This window comes from Bubalus kerabau, chromosome X (assembly GCF_029407905.1).
Source record: "Bubalus kerabau isolate K-KA32 ecotype Philippines breed swamp buffalo chromosome X, PCC_UOA_SB_1v2, whole genome shotgun sequence".
Lineage (NCBI taxonomy): Eukaryota > Metazoa > Chordata > Mammalia > Artiodactyla > Bovidae > Bubalus > Bubalus kerabau.
This window is the reverse complement of record NC_073647.1, coordinates 158,869,088-158,884,775: the sequence shown is the minus strand read 5'-3', so window position 1 is coordinate 158,884,775 and position 15,688 is coordinate 158,869,088. Positions and strand designations below refer to the sequence as shown.

At 45.8% G+C, this 15,688-nt stretch overlaps 1 protein-coding gene across 6 annotated transcripts in view; it reads left to right on the top strand.

Annotated features, from left to right (window-relative positions):
* Positions 1–15,688, top strand: part of LOC129639827 (F-box-like/WD repeat-containing protein TBL1X) — a 244,773-nt gene that overhangs the window by 127,706 nt on the left and 101,379 nt on the right. For 4 of the 6 annotated variants that reach the window (XM_055565087.1, XM_055565085.1, XM_055565084.1 and 1 more), the window contains exon 3: positions 2,695–2,848. The exons of the other annotated variants lie outside the window; for them this stretch is intronic. The gene's annotated coding sequence lies outside the window, so the exon portion shown is untranslated. The remainder of the gene's footprint in view (positions 1–2,694; positions 2,849–15,688) is intronic. 6 annotated transcript variants of the gene reach the window in all.

Here is a 15,688-nt window from a genome sequence, read left to right as displayed (position 1 = left end):
TCCCTGCCTTTTCAAGTTCAGCTAAGGCAGATAGCCAAAATTCCTAAGGGAGGAAAAGCAGAAAGTCAAAGAGAAATGAAAGAAAATGGCATTTTGAAGGACAGAAATGCAACTTGATAGGATCGTGTGTGTGTGTGTGTGCGCGTGCACGTATGTTTCCTCCAGGGTTGCCAAGAGCGAGGACTGCTGATGCGTCCAAAGATTTGGAGTGAGGCTCGCTCATAACCGTGAGGGAATTATTGGTGGTTTGGCACAGTAACAGCTGTTGACCCAGAGCGGGGTGGGATTGGGAACCTGTGTGTGTGTGCGGATTTGCTACCCAGAGACATGGACCTTGATGTAGGTGGCAGGTACAGACACTCCTGCACAGATTTCTTAACCATGATGGTTGAGCCGTGTTCGCAGGAAGAATGAGGCCCCTCTCTGGGCATTTCATCAGAAAGCAGCCATTAAAAAGAATGCATTTGAATCACTTCTAATGAGGTGGGTGAAACTGGAGCCTATTATACAGAGTGAAGTAAGCCAGAAAGAAAAACACCAATGCAGTATACTAACACATATATATGGAATTTAGAAAGATGGTAACAATGACCCTATATGTGAGACAGCAAAAGAGACACAGATGTACAGAACAGTCTTTTGAACTCTGTGGGAGAAGGCGAAGGTGGGATGATCTGAGAGAATAGCATTGAAACATGTGTATTATCATATGTGAAACAGATCACCAGTCCAGGTTCGATGCATGAGACAGGGTGCTTGGGGCTGGTGCACTGGGATGACCCAGAGGGATGGGATGGGGAGAGAGGTGGGAGGGGGATTCAGGATGGGGAACAGATGTACACCCGTGGCAGATTCATGTCAAGTATGGCAAAAACCACTACAGCATTGTAAAGTAATTAGCCTCCAATTAAAATAAATCAATTAGAAAAAAAGAAATGAAACACCTATACATGATTTTAAAAAATTTTGTCCACTGTATATCTCATTATTTTTCACGTTTAACCTTTTCTCGATACATGTCCTTTTTTTCTCTCAGAATTCCCATCCCCATCACACTGAACTCAGTTGTCCTGTCTCCATCTTTCCTTTGGGCCAGGGCAGCGTCTCGGACTTTGTTTGGTTTGGGTGGCTCTGTTTTGAGGGATACCGGCCGCGACTTTCGTAGAACGTCTCCCACTTTGGGCTTGGCAGGTGTGTGCCCCGTGCTGAGGCTGGGCTTATGAGTTTGGGGGACACAGACTGCAGAGACAGGCCCTGCGATCACGTTGACTCCAGGGCGGGGACTCTCAACGTGACTTAACGCTGATGAGCTTGCAGAGCTTGCCCTCTGCTCAGGGTTTGCGTTTGCAGAGTCTCTTCACTGTCGAGTTACCGCTTTCCCCTCTTTTGTCTGTCCACACTTCTTTCAAAGCCCAGGCTCACTGGTGTAGGGGGAGCAAGGTAAGCTTCACCTCCTGGAGACTTAAGGTTAAGCTGTTTGAATGCTAGGCTTCCCTAGTGGCTCAGCGATAAAGAAACAGCCTGCCAAGGCAAGAGATGCTTGTTCTATCCCTGGGTCGGGAAGATCCCCTGGAGAAGGAAATGGCAACCCACTCCAGTATTATTTTTTTTTTTTTAACTTTTGGGGACTGCACTATGAGGCTCGTGGGATCTTATTTCCCCCACCAAGGATCGAACCCATGCCCCCTGCATGGGAAGCATGGATTCTGCACCACTGGATCGCCAGGGCAGTCCCCCGATGCTGTAATCTTGCCTGCAAAATCCCATGAACAGAGGGAGCCTGGCGGGCTTTATAGTCCACAGGGTTGCGAAAGAGTGGCATACGACAGTGTCTAAACAGCAGCAAATTTAAATGCAGGTTTCTTCACTCATTGCTTGATGGAAGGTAATTCAGCCTTGTCTTGGAATATGGGTCCAGTAATTCTAGTTTGGGGTCGTGTCTCCGTAATAAACTGTACCCGTGATGCACCCTCTGCCGTTTCCAGGGTTGAGTCCTGTGAAGCGCAGTGGTTCCCGAAAGAAACCATCTCCACACAGAATCCATCTGCATGTTCAGTGCCTTCTCTGAGATCTCTTCACTCTTGTCCACGCTGCCAGCGTTTTCATGATAACTTTTTTTTTTTTTTAATTTTGGGCTGCACTCTGTACCATGCACACAGCATGTGTGATCTGAGTTTCCCCGACAGGAGGTCAAACCCACACCCCCTGCGGTGGACACTCACTCGAGTCTTAACCACCGGACCTTCCGGAAGCCCCTCATGGTACATTTTTGTCTGATGACGTGTCTGTTAGTCTGTAACAAAGCATCGAAAGTAGTTTTGGTAGGGGGAAGAAAAGACTGTCTTCCTAGCTGATAAGCTTATGTAATATTTCGTTACATTTCATCGATGGAGTAAGATGCCCCATCGCATAAGCAGGTTTGGGGCCCCATCGACACTGGGGTATGAAGGCCCAGGGTACCTGGCTCAGGTGAAAAGGGCCCCCGGGGCTGGGGGGGTCCACTGGATTAAGAAGGAGACATTGGCCTACGGATTTCCAGGGCCTGTGGGTGGCTGTCAGCGCGTTTACAGAATCAGCAGCCTTGGTGATTTCAGCGAGAAGGTCAACGGGAGGCCTTGTTAAGAGACCTTCTCCTCCACGTTATTTTTAGAAGCAGCAAATATCAACCGTAAATATTTAATGTTGTGTTTATAGACTCTGGCATCATAAAACTTCACAAGGTGACTCAGAGGAGGCTGATCACTGTGAACCCCCGAGGAGAAGGAATCTCCGCCCCGCCCCCCCGCGCCGGCACACCGCACTGTGTGAGGAAAACCATCGTTGACGTTCTTGGGAAAGAGGTGAACAGGTACATCGCTGTCTTAATTGATCTTCTTCATCCTTGGCAGATGAGGAATTTAGTCATTACTCTTTGCTGGCCAGGATTTTCGGTCCCTCTTTTCTGATTTTTAAAAGCAACGTGCTGCATAGAATGAGAAATTTGGGGAAAAAAACAAAGAATGGAATCTGGAAACAAAATAAACACCTCTGAGCCCACCCACGCCAGTTCCCCCATCAGACTGTTGGTACATCTCCTCCCAGCTGCCTGTATTCCTGTGCATGAAACGTCAGGAAGGTTCAGCTTTGTGACCCGGATCTCCCAACTTAACCTTACAGAGTGAGCCTTATGATCATCGCCGACGTTCATTGAAAACATTTTTCAGGCATCCGTCCCGTCGAGTTTGTGTGCCATAATTGATTTAACACTTGTTGCCGGAGCTTCAGATTGCTTCCAGTTTTTTGTTTTTTTTTTTGCTTTAGGAGAGAGAGCTGGGAATGGAGCTGTAGGGCTCTTGAGACCGATTACCAAATTGCTTTCCTTGAAAGTTTGTGCCGGTTGTTCCCTGTTGCCAGGGAGCCCAGGGTGGGGTGGGCTGGGGTGGGGGGTGGGGTGGGCTGGGGTGAGGGGTGGGGCCCCGCCTCTCAGACAGCTCAGGACATTGTGGTCAACTGAGACGGGAACGCGGGCACTTTTTTGTTTTGTTTTTGCATTTCTTTGATTTAAAAAAAAAATTGAGGTGGACTATTTCATCCTGTTCGCCAGTCTTTTGCATTGTTTTTTTTTTTTTTCTGTGACTTGGACGTAAGTTGCTTTGCAAGCAATGGCTCGGGTTCTGTTTGGGGTTACGCTCTCTGGGTTCCACGTGAATGCCAGCTGTTTTAATAAAGACTGCACTGTCAGAGTTTCAGCTACACGGGCCGTTTCTGGCGTTTGCCGGGAAGTTGAGTCTCCCGACTGGAGCCAGACTGAGAGTCTGTATATTGGGGCTGCGTCTTAAACAGGAGTTGAGTCCAGAAAGCAGGAAGGCGGGTCAGCATATGAGCTTATTACTGAGATTATACCAAAATACGTTCTTTGCTCATTAACTCTTTGACCCCTTTCCTTAAAGCCGTTGGTGGGGGGGGGGGGGGGATGTGCACTGTGACTGCTCGTGGGTGAGAATTGATGCCTTTGAATATCACTGCTCTACGTGGATTCAGCTCATCTCACGATTCCTACTGTGTTTATCAGAAGACGATGTTTTTACAGAATGACATCTGTAGGAAAAGCGCAGATTCTTGGGTTAGCCTGCAAAGGATCTTAAAATATTTATAATTATCAATAGGCCAGCTTGCACTTCGTGTCTATTTGTCATTAGCCCAAGTTTGTTTCCCAAGGCTGTGTGTCTAGGTGTGGATGAGTGTGTACGGGTAACATATGTTTTGCTGTGCAAATGAACTGATCGAATGTCTCTGCTGTGTCTTTGAAGCACGGTGCTGTTTCACGGCACACCAGGGAGAGGGAGGGGATTGTTTGTTTTCTGTGTTGCTCTGAAGTCATCAGTGAGACGTCTCTGCGTTTGCTGTTACTTCTCTCTCCTTTCGCTGTTGTGTAACATCACACATTTGGAAAGCTTTGCAAAGATCTATTTCAGTTCCTCCTTTTAGAGTGTTTAAGTATTTCTTTTTTTTTTTTTTCCATTTCCAAACCGGGAAAGGAAATGAATGAAAGGCGAGGAAAAAGATGATACAGCAATGATCGGTAGAAGGACTCCCCTGACGATCAGGTGGTTAAGATTCGGCACTTCCACGGCAGGGGTTGCTGGTTTGATTCCTGGTTAGGGTACTATAAAATCCTGCATGCCTCTTGATGTGCCCGCAAAAAAAAAAAAGAAAAAATTCATCGATAGATTATTAAAAACAAATGTTGTAATGATTTTGGGATATGGTTCTTGTCGCCTTGTAGCTTAACGGTTTTCGCTTCTCAATGATGTGTGAATGTTTTTGCTCTAGATTATGTTCAATAGGTGAGAGTCTAGCCATGAATCATTTCCTGCCAAGTTTCAATCGATGAGGTAATACGTGGAAAAATGGCCTTATTTCTATAGTAACATGCACCTTCTCAGGTCTCAGGGTTCTTTTTCCTCTCAGTATGTTACTGCTACACACTAGGAGTTTCCTTGTTTCTACACTCTGCGATTACACACAGAAATGAGGAATGGGGAGAGGACTCACTCCCAGGTTCCTTTCCCCACGGTGACTCAAGGTGAGAGATGCTCAGTTTGAACTCCGTTTCCCAGGGCGTGTGGGTAACACAGATAGGTGCAGGGTACCACTTCCAACTGTGGGCAAACGGAAGCCATATTCCCTCTGCCCAAGTAGTAAAAGTAGAAAGCTCTCCTATACTATCGTACCATTGTTGCAAAATAAACTCCTTCTCCTTAACCCCAACCTGGGCTTGCCTGGTGGCTCAGCAGTAAAGGATCGGCCTGCCAATGCAGGAGATTCGGCTGCCAATGCAGGAGACTCGGCTTTGATCTCTGGGTCAGGAAGATACCCCTGGAGAAAGAAATGGAAACTCCCTCTAGTGTTCTTGCCTGGAGAATCCCGTGGACAGAGGAGTCTGGTGGGCTACAGTCTTTTGAGGTTGCAAAAGAGTGGAACACGACTCAGGAGACTCAGTGGCTAGAAAACAACTCAGTGGCTAGGCAACTCAACCAATCCATCTCTGAATGGTGTATTTTTTTTTTTTTTATTGTTAGTTCAAAGTAGACCTCAAAGTGACAATAAAGGGCCTCTTGCAAAAGGAGGCCTTCGAATGTTCAGTTTGTCCTCATTGATGAGATGCACACAGCTCCCTGTGCTGGGAGCCTAAGCATCTCTAGCTGTGGGTTCTCCAGTGCTTTGAGTAGGCGAGGCTTAATTAAACTTTAAAAATGATAGCCGACAGTGTAAGGGGCAGGAAACCTTGTCTAACAGGAGGTTTAATATAACAATAACGGCAAGAAAAACTGTCTGTAGTCCTGGCTAAAATATCTGTTCAGCAGCACCCTATCTTAAACAGAATGTGTGCCAGCTCAGTCGTGTCTGACTCTTTGCAACCCTTTGGATTGTAGCCCGCAAGGCTCCTCTGCCCATGGGATTCTCCAGGCAAGAATACTGGAGTGGGTTGCCATCTCCTGGTCCCGATCCAGGGAATTGAACCCGCATCTCCTGTGTCTCCTGCGTTTGCAGGCGGATTCTTTACCCGCTGAGCCATCAGGGAAGCCCATCTTAAACACGGTCGCACTGAAATTTGAGCTGTACTGTTGACTGTGGTATAGAGTCCATTGTAGCATCATCACCCTTGGCTCCCATGGCAACCTGCTAGGAAGAGGGGTGCGGCTCTGGTGACGTCACCCCCCAGGTTATAGACGAGACAGGCTCAGCCAGACGCGGTCCACACCCAGTGCTCTGCAGTGAGCCCTGGAGTTCACAGCGCACCTTGCTGTCTGCTGGGCCAGGTGGCTCTGAAACTGGAAGGTGTAACAATACACACCCAGGTGAGAGGTCAGTGTTTGCCCACAAAGCGAGCAACCTGCCAATGACCATGGCTTTTTTTTGAGACCCACAACCCTTTCAGGCGTCTTAACAGAACTTGTGATAAGTCCCTATATTAAAAAATCCTCAAACTGAAAATTGTTTTTTTTTTTTTTTTCACTAGAGAAAGGTGGTCTGCATTTAGAACAATATGTGATTATTAATCTGTCTTGAGTTGGTCACGGAATAAAAAAATGATGCGATGGGCATCTAATTAAAATTTTGCAGTGGACACAAAAGAAGCCTTGGAAAAATGCTATGGTTTCATCTAGCTGATTATTAGCAACACATTTTAGAGCCTGCAGGCACCATAGAAACTGTCTGGGTTTTTGCACTTTCCAAATAGAAGTAGAATGCAAACCATAAATTTAATACAAGGTTTTCTAGTAGCCACAGTAGAGAAGTAAAAAATCATTAATTATTTTTGCAATATATATCTAAATATATGCTGCTGCTGCTAAGTCACTTCAGTCATGTCTGACTCTGTGCGACCCCCTAGACGGCAGTCCACCAGGCTTCTCTGTCCCTGGGATTCTCCAGGCAAGAATACTGGAGTGGGTTGCTATTTCCTTCTCCAAAATATATGCTCGATTAATATTATTTGCAACATTGAAAAAAAAAATCAGTCTCTCAGTCATGTCCCAACTCTTTGGGACACTGTGCACTGTAGCCTGCCAGACTTCTCTGTCCATGGGATTGTCCAGGCAAGAATACTGGAGTGGGTTGCCATTCCATTCTCCAGGGGATCTTTCCAGACCAGGGATCAAACCCAGGTCTCTTGCATTGCAGGCAAATCTAACCGGTTGAGCCATCAGGGAAGCCCATTATTTGCAACATATGTATTAATGTAATCAACTCACTATCCAAAATAGTATCATGTCGACAAGTTACCCATATTTAAAAAATCATCCAAGATATATCTTATGTTCTTTCCATTTCTGTACTAAGTCTGCAAAATCCAGCGTGGAATTTAAACCTACAGCACTTCTTACTTTGGACTCGTTGCCTTGGTCAGTCCAGTCTGAGCCCCCAAATTCCAGTGTCTTTGTAAAAATATGAAAATAAATGTGCATTATGAAAACTAATTTTCTAGCAGGAAGTTACACTATTTTTGAGAAAGTTTAAAAGTTGGGTGGCTTGTTCGGTTTTCTTTTTAATCTATTTGAAATTTGTCGAGGGGAAAAAAAAATGCTATGGGTGCATAATTTAAGAATTTGCATGTGGACCAATTACAGAGGAATCGTGTGGCCTGGAATGTCCCCAGGTCCTTCTGTCCTGCAGACCACAGTCATCGAATTTTCGCTGCTGCAGGCTTCTTAGCAGCCATGCTGACCTGCACCAGCCCATATAGGGGCCACAAGCCTTGTAGACCCAAGGAGCACCCTCAAATATAGCTAGGGTTACTGAGGATCAGATTTAGACATTTTATTTCTTTATTGATTTAAATTTCGATCCTTGGTTCAGCTGCTCCATAAGTTTTATGTTGCGAGTCACATGGGTATGTGTATCTGTGTTTTCAGTGTACGGAATACACCTTCTGAACTCTAATAGCAGTGGTCTATTTCCTTTGAAAATTCCGTTTCCTAATTAAGATGTGGCGCAAGTGGAAAATACATAGACTTGGGGAATTTTAGAGATTTTGTAGGTAAAAGGAATGTCGAAGATCTTAATAATTTTTTAAAAAACCAGTGTGAACTACAGTTGAAATGATGCTATTCGGGATATGCTGGGTTAAGTTTAAATATGTTGTGAAAATTAGTTTGTGTTTAAACATTCTTTAATTAGATGTAAGCTCACCTCGCGTTTCCGTTGGACCATCCACATCGCATTTCTGTTGGACCATCCACATCGCATTTTTGTTGGACTATCCACATCGCATTTCTGTTGGACCATCCACATTAAACATTCTTTAATTAGACGTAAGCTCACCTCGCATTTCCGTTGGACCATCCACATTGCATTTCCATTGGACCATCCACATCGCATTTCTGTTGGACCATCCACATCACATTTCTGTTGGCCCATCCACGTCACATTTCCATTGGCCCATCCACGTCGCATTTCTGTTGGACCATCCACGTCGCATTTCTGTTGGACCATTCACATCTCCCATCAGAGCTCTCACACCACAAAGGAAAGAAGCAGTGCCTGAGATCACAGGTGGTGGGTTGGTTGTGACATCCGCGTCTTAACACGGGCCCTGCTTTCACTGTCGGCCTTACTAAAGCGTTCTGTATACCCAGGTGAGTCAGCATGAGGATTTGTTTGCCTCGCTGTGAGCCGTGTTCATGCGTGGCCACCTCCCCTTACCTCTGCCAGATGTATGGGTTCTTGGCCACAAAAGGCGGTGCTGATGTGGAAGGGAACCTGGTCCTCGGTCTACACTGTTTTTCTGACCCCTTGGCATCCCCCGTGAGATAAAGGTGGTTGGTTCTTCCCGCTGTGCACTTAAAAAAAGGTCTCAGAGGTTGAATTGGGCTTCCCAGGTGATGCTAGTGATAAAGAACCCACCTGCCGTTGCAGGAAATGCCAGTTCGATCCCTGGCTCGGGAAGATCCTTGGAAAAGGATCTGGCAAGCTGCTCCAGTATTCTTGCATTCTTGGAGAATCCCACAGACGGAAGAGCCTGGCAGCCTATAAGTTCAGGGGTCCCCATGTGCACACGCTTTGAAACTCATACAGGTTCAGAGCCAGAAAGTCATGAGCTCAGGGCTGCCTCTAACTGATGCCTCCTCTGATGAAAGGGATTTTCTTCAGGCTTTGTTTAAGTGGTAAAACACCCTAGGGTGCCCATGAATTAACACTGGTTCCAAAACACACTGTGAAGTCTTAGGTTTCTGACCGGGAAATCATTAATAGCTGTAGTTTTTAATTTCTTCACTTCCTCTTCCCTGTTGATGAATGTCTCTGTTGTTATAAGAGGCCAGGAAGCAGCTTCTAACCTTTCTGCAAGGTAATTTGGCAGTGACGGGGTGAGTCATTTACGTCAGCTGAGATGTAACTTTCTGTAGCTTTGGAAGTGGGGTGGTGGACCTCTCGTTCCATAAAGCACTGCCTCACAGTGGGAGCCCCAAAGTTCTGTCCTCCTCTGTGTCTGAAATGGCTGCCCCAGCTCCTGCCCTCACAATCACGTCCCTGAGTAGGAGTGAGGAGGGGGATTTCATTGCCTTTAAGAGCACAGACTAGAGATTTCATATTTGACTTCTGCTCGTAGCCGTTGGCCAGGACTGGGTTACGGGGAAAGCTTGTCCTTTTGAGAGGGGTGTGACCATGTGCCCACACAGAATCCAGGTCTCCTGTTCTCAAAGGGTGAGGGATGGAAGTGGATAATGGTAGTCTAGCAGATTCTACCTTCGAGCTTGTCCTCACTCTAGTGGGAACAAGGCGTTGCTAAAACAACCACGCGTTCAATGCAGAATTCTAGACTGTGGGACGAGGATGGGGGTGTATGGTGCAGCAACGGTTCCTGCAGAGAGCTTCTGGGTTCCGTCTTCTGCTCAGCTGTGTTTCCTTTCTTGCCCACCACTTACTCTGAGTTTCAGCCAGGTGACCAGGAACCTCTTTCTTTGTGCACCAAGTGGGAATATGACCTCCGGGGAGTTAATAGTGGTTGCATGAAGTAATAAAGATGAAAGGGCATGCCTTTGTTGCCTTCCTCCTTTCTCGGTCAGAGTTAGTCTAATGTGCTGTTTGTTGGGAGTTATCTTTTTACGCAAAGCCTGTGTGGTTTGTAGCACAGGCTTCTTGTACAGGAAGGGGCTTAGGCGTCTGTCTCCATGGTCCTTCCGCACCATGCAGCACTTTGCAGAATATTTGCACATGAAGTTCTTGATGAACTTGTATGCTCTTGGGTCATTTGCGTTCACTCCATCTCTCAGATCGAACGCATTCACCTCACCAGTAAATAAATGTTTCTAGAGCGCCTGCCACCTGTCTCAGGGATTCTTCTAGATGCAGAGAATCTAACAGTGAACAAATTAGACAGAACACGTACATCCTGGTGGATAAAAGTATGTATTGGGTATGACACATTGGGTGTTGTTATTTAGTCGTGTCTGACTCTTTTTTGCAACCCCGTGGATTGTAGCCCACCAGGCTCCTCTGTCTGCTATTTCCCAGGCAAGAATACTGCTGCTGCTGCTGCTGCTGAGTCACTTCAGTCGTGTCTGACTCTATGTGACCCCATAGACGGCAGCCCACCAGGCTCCCCCGTCCCTGGGATTCTCCAGGCAAGAACACTGCAGTGGGTTGCCATTTCCTTCTCCAATGCACGAAAAGGGAAAAGTGAAAGTGAAGTCGCTCAGTCGTGTCCGACTCTATGCGACCCCATGGACTGCAGCCTACCAGGCTCCTCCGTCCATGGAATTTTCCAGGCAAGAGTACTGGAGTGGGTTGCTTACTAGAGAGCAGATTCTAACAATCATGCACACATCCCCACCCACTGAAAAGAAATAGAGTAGAAATGTTGACTATTCATTGAATATTTTTAAATATTTTAAAATATGGTGTGTTTGGATTATTTGTTCATAATTTTTCAGCCATGTAAATAGAAAAGGAAAGTTCATTTAACTTCTTTCTGTGTTTTCAACAAATATGTAAACTATTATGTCCCTTTATAGTAATATAATAGTACTTGGGGGAAAAAAAATCAGAAAACCACTGCACTCTTGAGTGGACCTTTGCCAGTTAGAAAGTTTGTAAGGAAAAATTGATTCCTCCTGGGTTTTTTTTTGTTTTTGTTTTTGTTTTGGTAGACATTAGCACACACAATGATTTTCCCTGAGCACGGTCTCTTTTAAGCTAATGAGAAATTTTTGGTGGTGCAGGCTGAAGGGAGTGGATGGTGGTTCAGAGGAAAATTGAACTGATTAATAAGAAGCCCCTGATGTTGTTTTAATCACAGACACTGAGGTAGTGAGGAAAATTCACACTGTATTTTCTTACAGTGGTCGTGTTATTACAATGTATGCAGATGGAACACATTTATGTATTACTGGGCCTATCATGCTGTTTTGCTTTCCACGGCGCTTGGTAGATCATTATAATTATTTTTATCCAACATATTGGTTCTCAACGCTCCTCTTGACCTGACACTGTGAATTTTCCGTTCCGTGAAAATCGTATTGTTGAATGGAGGCTTGTGCCCTGTAGAAATTAAGAAGAGATAAATGCAGAGAGACCTAGTTGTGTGAGGCCCCCCGTGTGTGATGATGGACTTCCTTGCATTTAGGGCGGACTTTTACCTCCCTTGTGTGGACGGAGGAGCAGACCCATTTATCACGACTGCTTAAATGTGGACTTCATCTGTGTGACCCCATTTTGACTCATTGAGCTTTAAAATCCGGTAGGAATAATGCGATGGAGGTGAAGACAGCACAGACAGCTACAAGACACCGTATTTTTTTTATTATTATTATTTGACCGACCTGGGACTGAATAGGCTGGATTTGTGATATCTGAGAGGTACAGCTTTTCGTGGTAGACACTGATCAAACAGCGTTCATGACGGCTGGTCTGCGGCATTTGAAGTAGATGCCTTGTGAATTCTTAGCCTGTTGATGTCTGAATGGTCACCGTGGTCTTCCGTTTCTCGCCTGCCCCCTCCATCCTTTCCACAAAGCCTTGCCCTGATCATAGGCCTGGGTTCTCTGGTCAAAACAGGACCACGTACAGAATGTCTTCTCCCTGGAGCAGAAGGTTAGCTTCGTTGCCTTCTAGAAGCTTCACAGCATCCTTCACTTTTGGCCTGCTGTTTTGTTTTGTTTTTTCCCCATTTCGATGAAGCTGATGCTCTAAATGTTTGGAGTAAAAGATGGTGTGTTGATGGTGGGATTATCTGACCTAGAATTCGTCAAGTTGAGTGGCGTTATCTCCAGTGTTTTTAAGTCTGTTAAGTTTGGGGAGAAGGTAGAAGTTTCCCATTGAAAATTAATCTGTGGAGACTGAAGGAGAGTTATCTTTGTGAGGTAGTAGCTTCCAAAGAGAGGTATGTTGATATCCCTGGTGGTCCAGTGGCTGAGAGTCACTGCTCCCAATGCAGGGGGACCCGGGTTCGATCCCTGGTGAGGGAGCTAGGTACCACATGCCACCACTGAATTCAGATGCCACAGTGAAAGTTCTCATGAGCTGCAACAAAAGACCCCATGTACCCTGAGACTTGGTGCAAGCAAATAAGCAAGAATAAAAATAAATATTTTTATTTATTATAAATAAAATATAGTAAAAAAAAAAGGTGTCAAAGGTGTCTGGATTGCCAGTTCATGACAACTTATTCCCAGCAGCTGTCCATTACAACGTGAAGAGTCTATGAATGCTGGAAAGACAGAAGCAAGACTGGGTTCTTACAAAAATGAAAGTGTCTCATGGACAATTTAGGAACAACGGGGTGCGGGAAAAAAGGTACAACTGGTATAGACTGTGAAAACTGGCTCCAGGAAAAAAAGAGAAATTCCCCGTGTATATAAGGGGATAGAATGGGTTTCTGAACCTTGGCGCTTTTGACATTTGGAGTTGGAGAAGACTATTGAGAGTCCCTTGGACTGCAAGGAGATCCAACACAGTCCATCCTAAAGGAGATCAGTCCTGGGTGTTCGTTGAAAGGACTGATGCTGAAGCTGAAACTCCAATCCTCTGGCCACCTCATGCGAAGAACTGACTCACTGGAAAAGACACTGATGCTGGGAAAGATTGAAGGTGGGAGGAGAGGGGACGACAGAGGATGAGATGGTTGGATGGCATCACTGATTCTATGAACATGAGTTTGAATAAACTCCGGGAGTTGTTGATGGACAAGGAATCCTGGCGTGCTGTGGTCCATGGAGTTGCAGAGTCGGACACGGCTGAGCAACTGAACTGAGCTGGGTTTTGGGGGCAGACTCTCAGGAGTCTTCTCCAGCACCACAGATCTCAGGCATCAGTTCTTTGGCGCTCTGCCTTGTTTACGGTCCGGCTCTTGGACATGACTGGGCAACCGAACACTGACACCAATTTTTGATGGTAGGAGCTGTTCTCTGCATTGCGGGGTGTGGAACAGCATCCTGGGTCTCTATGCAGTAGTGTACAGGAACTCTCTCCTAACAGTTGAAGCAGCCAAACATGTCTCCACATATTGGCGGATGTCCCCCACCCTGAGTGCTTGGCAATATCGCCCCCAGTGAGAACTACCACAATTGGTAGGTCAGTGCAGACAGATGGGAGGATCTTAGCTCTTGCATTTTGGGGGGGCTTCCAAAATGAAAGAAACCATCAGAGGGTACTAATGTAAGTTCTTTTTTTAAAATGTTTTCAGGTTAATCCCTTGCAGCTTTTTTTTATTGTAAATATATTTTACAAGGAGGCTATGTTAGATCGGCTAGTACTTTAATTTGAATAGTAGTTGCAAAGTCATTCTATATATATTGAGTGAATTAGAGCTGGATTAGTTACATCATAGGGACTTAAATCTTGAGGATAAATTCAAATCCCTATGGCAAACACAACTGATCATTTAAAATGAAAAACCTTTTATAAATATATTTGAACAGACATAATCTTATAATAAATCATACACTTTCAAGGTGGCAAGTCAAAATGCAGGGTGAAGTAAGTCAGAAGGAGGAAAACAAATATTGTATATTAATGGCTTCCCTGGTGGTTCAGTTGGTAAAGAATCCGCCTGCAATGCGGGAGACCCCGGTTCAATTCCTGGGTCTGGAAGACCTCCTGGAGAAGGGATAGGCTACCCTCTCCAGGATTCTTGGGCTTCCCTTGTAGCTCAGCTGGTAAAAAATCTGCCTACAATGTGGGAGACCCCAGTTCAATTCCTGGGTCTGGAAGACCTCCTGGAGAAGGGATAGGCTACCCACTCCAGGATTCTTGGGGCTTCCCTGGTGGCTCAGCTGGTAAAGAATCTGCCTGCAATGTGGGAGACTCCGGTTCAGTTCCTGGGACTGGAAGACCTCCTGGAGAAGGGATAGGCTACCCACTCCAGGATTCTTGGGGCTTCCCTGGTGGCTTAGCTGGTAAAGAATCCGCCTGCAATGTGGGAGACCTGGGTTCAATCCCTGGGTTGGGAAGATCCCCTGGAGGAGGGAAAGGCTATCTGCCGGGGACCAGCCCCGGCTGATCCAGGGTATTCGAAGGAGAGACGGCTAGGCGAGGGTCAGGGAACAACTGCTTAATTACACTTTAATTAAGGATACAAAGAGTTAATAGAATAAGGATAGCTCAGTGAGGAAATTCAGTGGAGAAAAGCGGCTGAAATAAGGATAGCTCAGTAGGAAAATTTAGTGGAGAAAAGAAGCTGAGTGGCTTGGTTTACGCGGAAAATCAATATAACCCGTGACACCAGGTTAGCTCTGACCATGGAGGCCGCAGGCGCCCTCTCGAATAGCGGAAGGTGCCCCACCTTAGACACCTTCTCGAGTGGGTCTTAGAAGCCCAGGCAAATAAATGGTCGCAGAGGACATCCGCGCTCCAGATGGACACTCAGCTGGAATTTGGGAGAGAGAGTGACATGGGGAGACCAAGTTTCAGTGAACAAGGCCCGCACTTTATTTTCCAAAGTAGTTTTTATACCTAAAGTTGTGCATAGAGGATAATGGGGGAAGGGGTGGAGTCATGCAAGGACAGCAGTTCCTGGTCCTAATCGAAGCCAGGCTTTCAAACTTATCATATGCAAAAGTTCAGGTGATTGACATCATCTTCTTGCCCGGAGGCCTGTTAACATTTTAAGAAACTTATTTTTCTCTAAAGGTGATTATTCCAAAGTCAGGCACCAGCCTTCCAAAAAGCATTAGACAAAGCTGCATTTTACATTTCTATACACCCATTATATCAATCAATACACTGCCAAGGACACAGTAGGTAAGGAGTATGGAGACTTAGCAGCAAACATTGGCCCAACAAGTGAAAAACCCTTCACCAATACAATTTCTAATCAATCTTTTAACTACTCAAAGGAATCTGTGTTTAGGCAGTTTAGAACATCTCCTGCCTCTCACAGTTGGGAGGCTCTGAACAATCACATGTGGCCGGAAAAACCCATTCAGGCAGGCTAGAGGATTTCCAAAGGAGTTTGTAGGTTAAACACTGTCACACCCAGGAATTATTAACTGGAGCTGTAAGCTAACTCTTTTTTTCAGAGAGAGGTAGTGGGGGACAGCCCCCTGTAAAGTCAGAGGTGTAGGTGAAAGCACAAAGCAGAAAGTAGGCAGACTCTGGTTTTGGGGGTAGATGCTCGAGAATTTCCAGGGGGACTCCTGAGGCTCGATCCCGCCTTTGCGTATGCCGAGCCTCCTTCCTCATGACCTTTGTCATGGGCGGAGTGCCT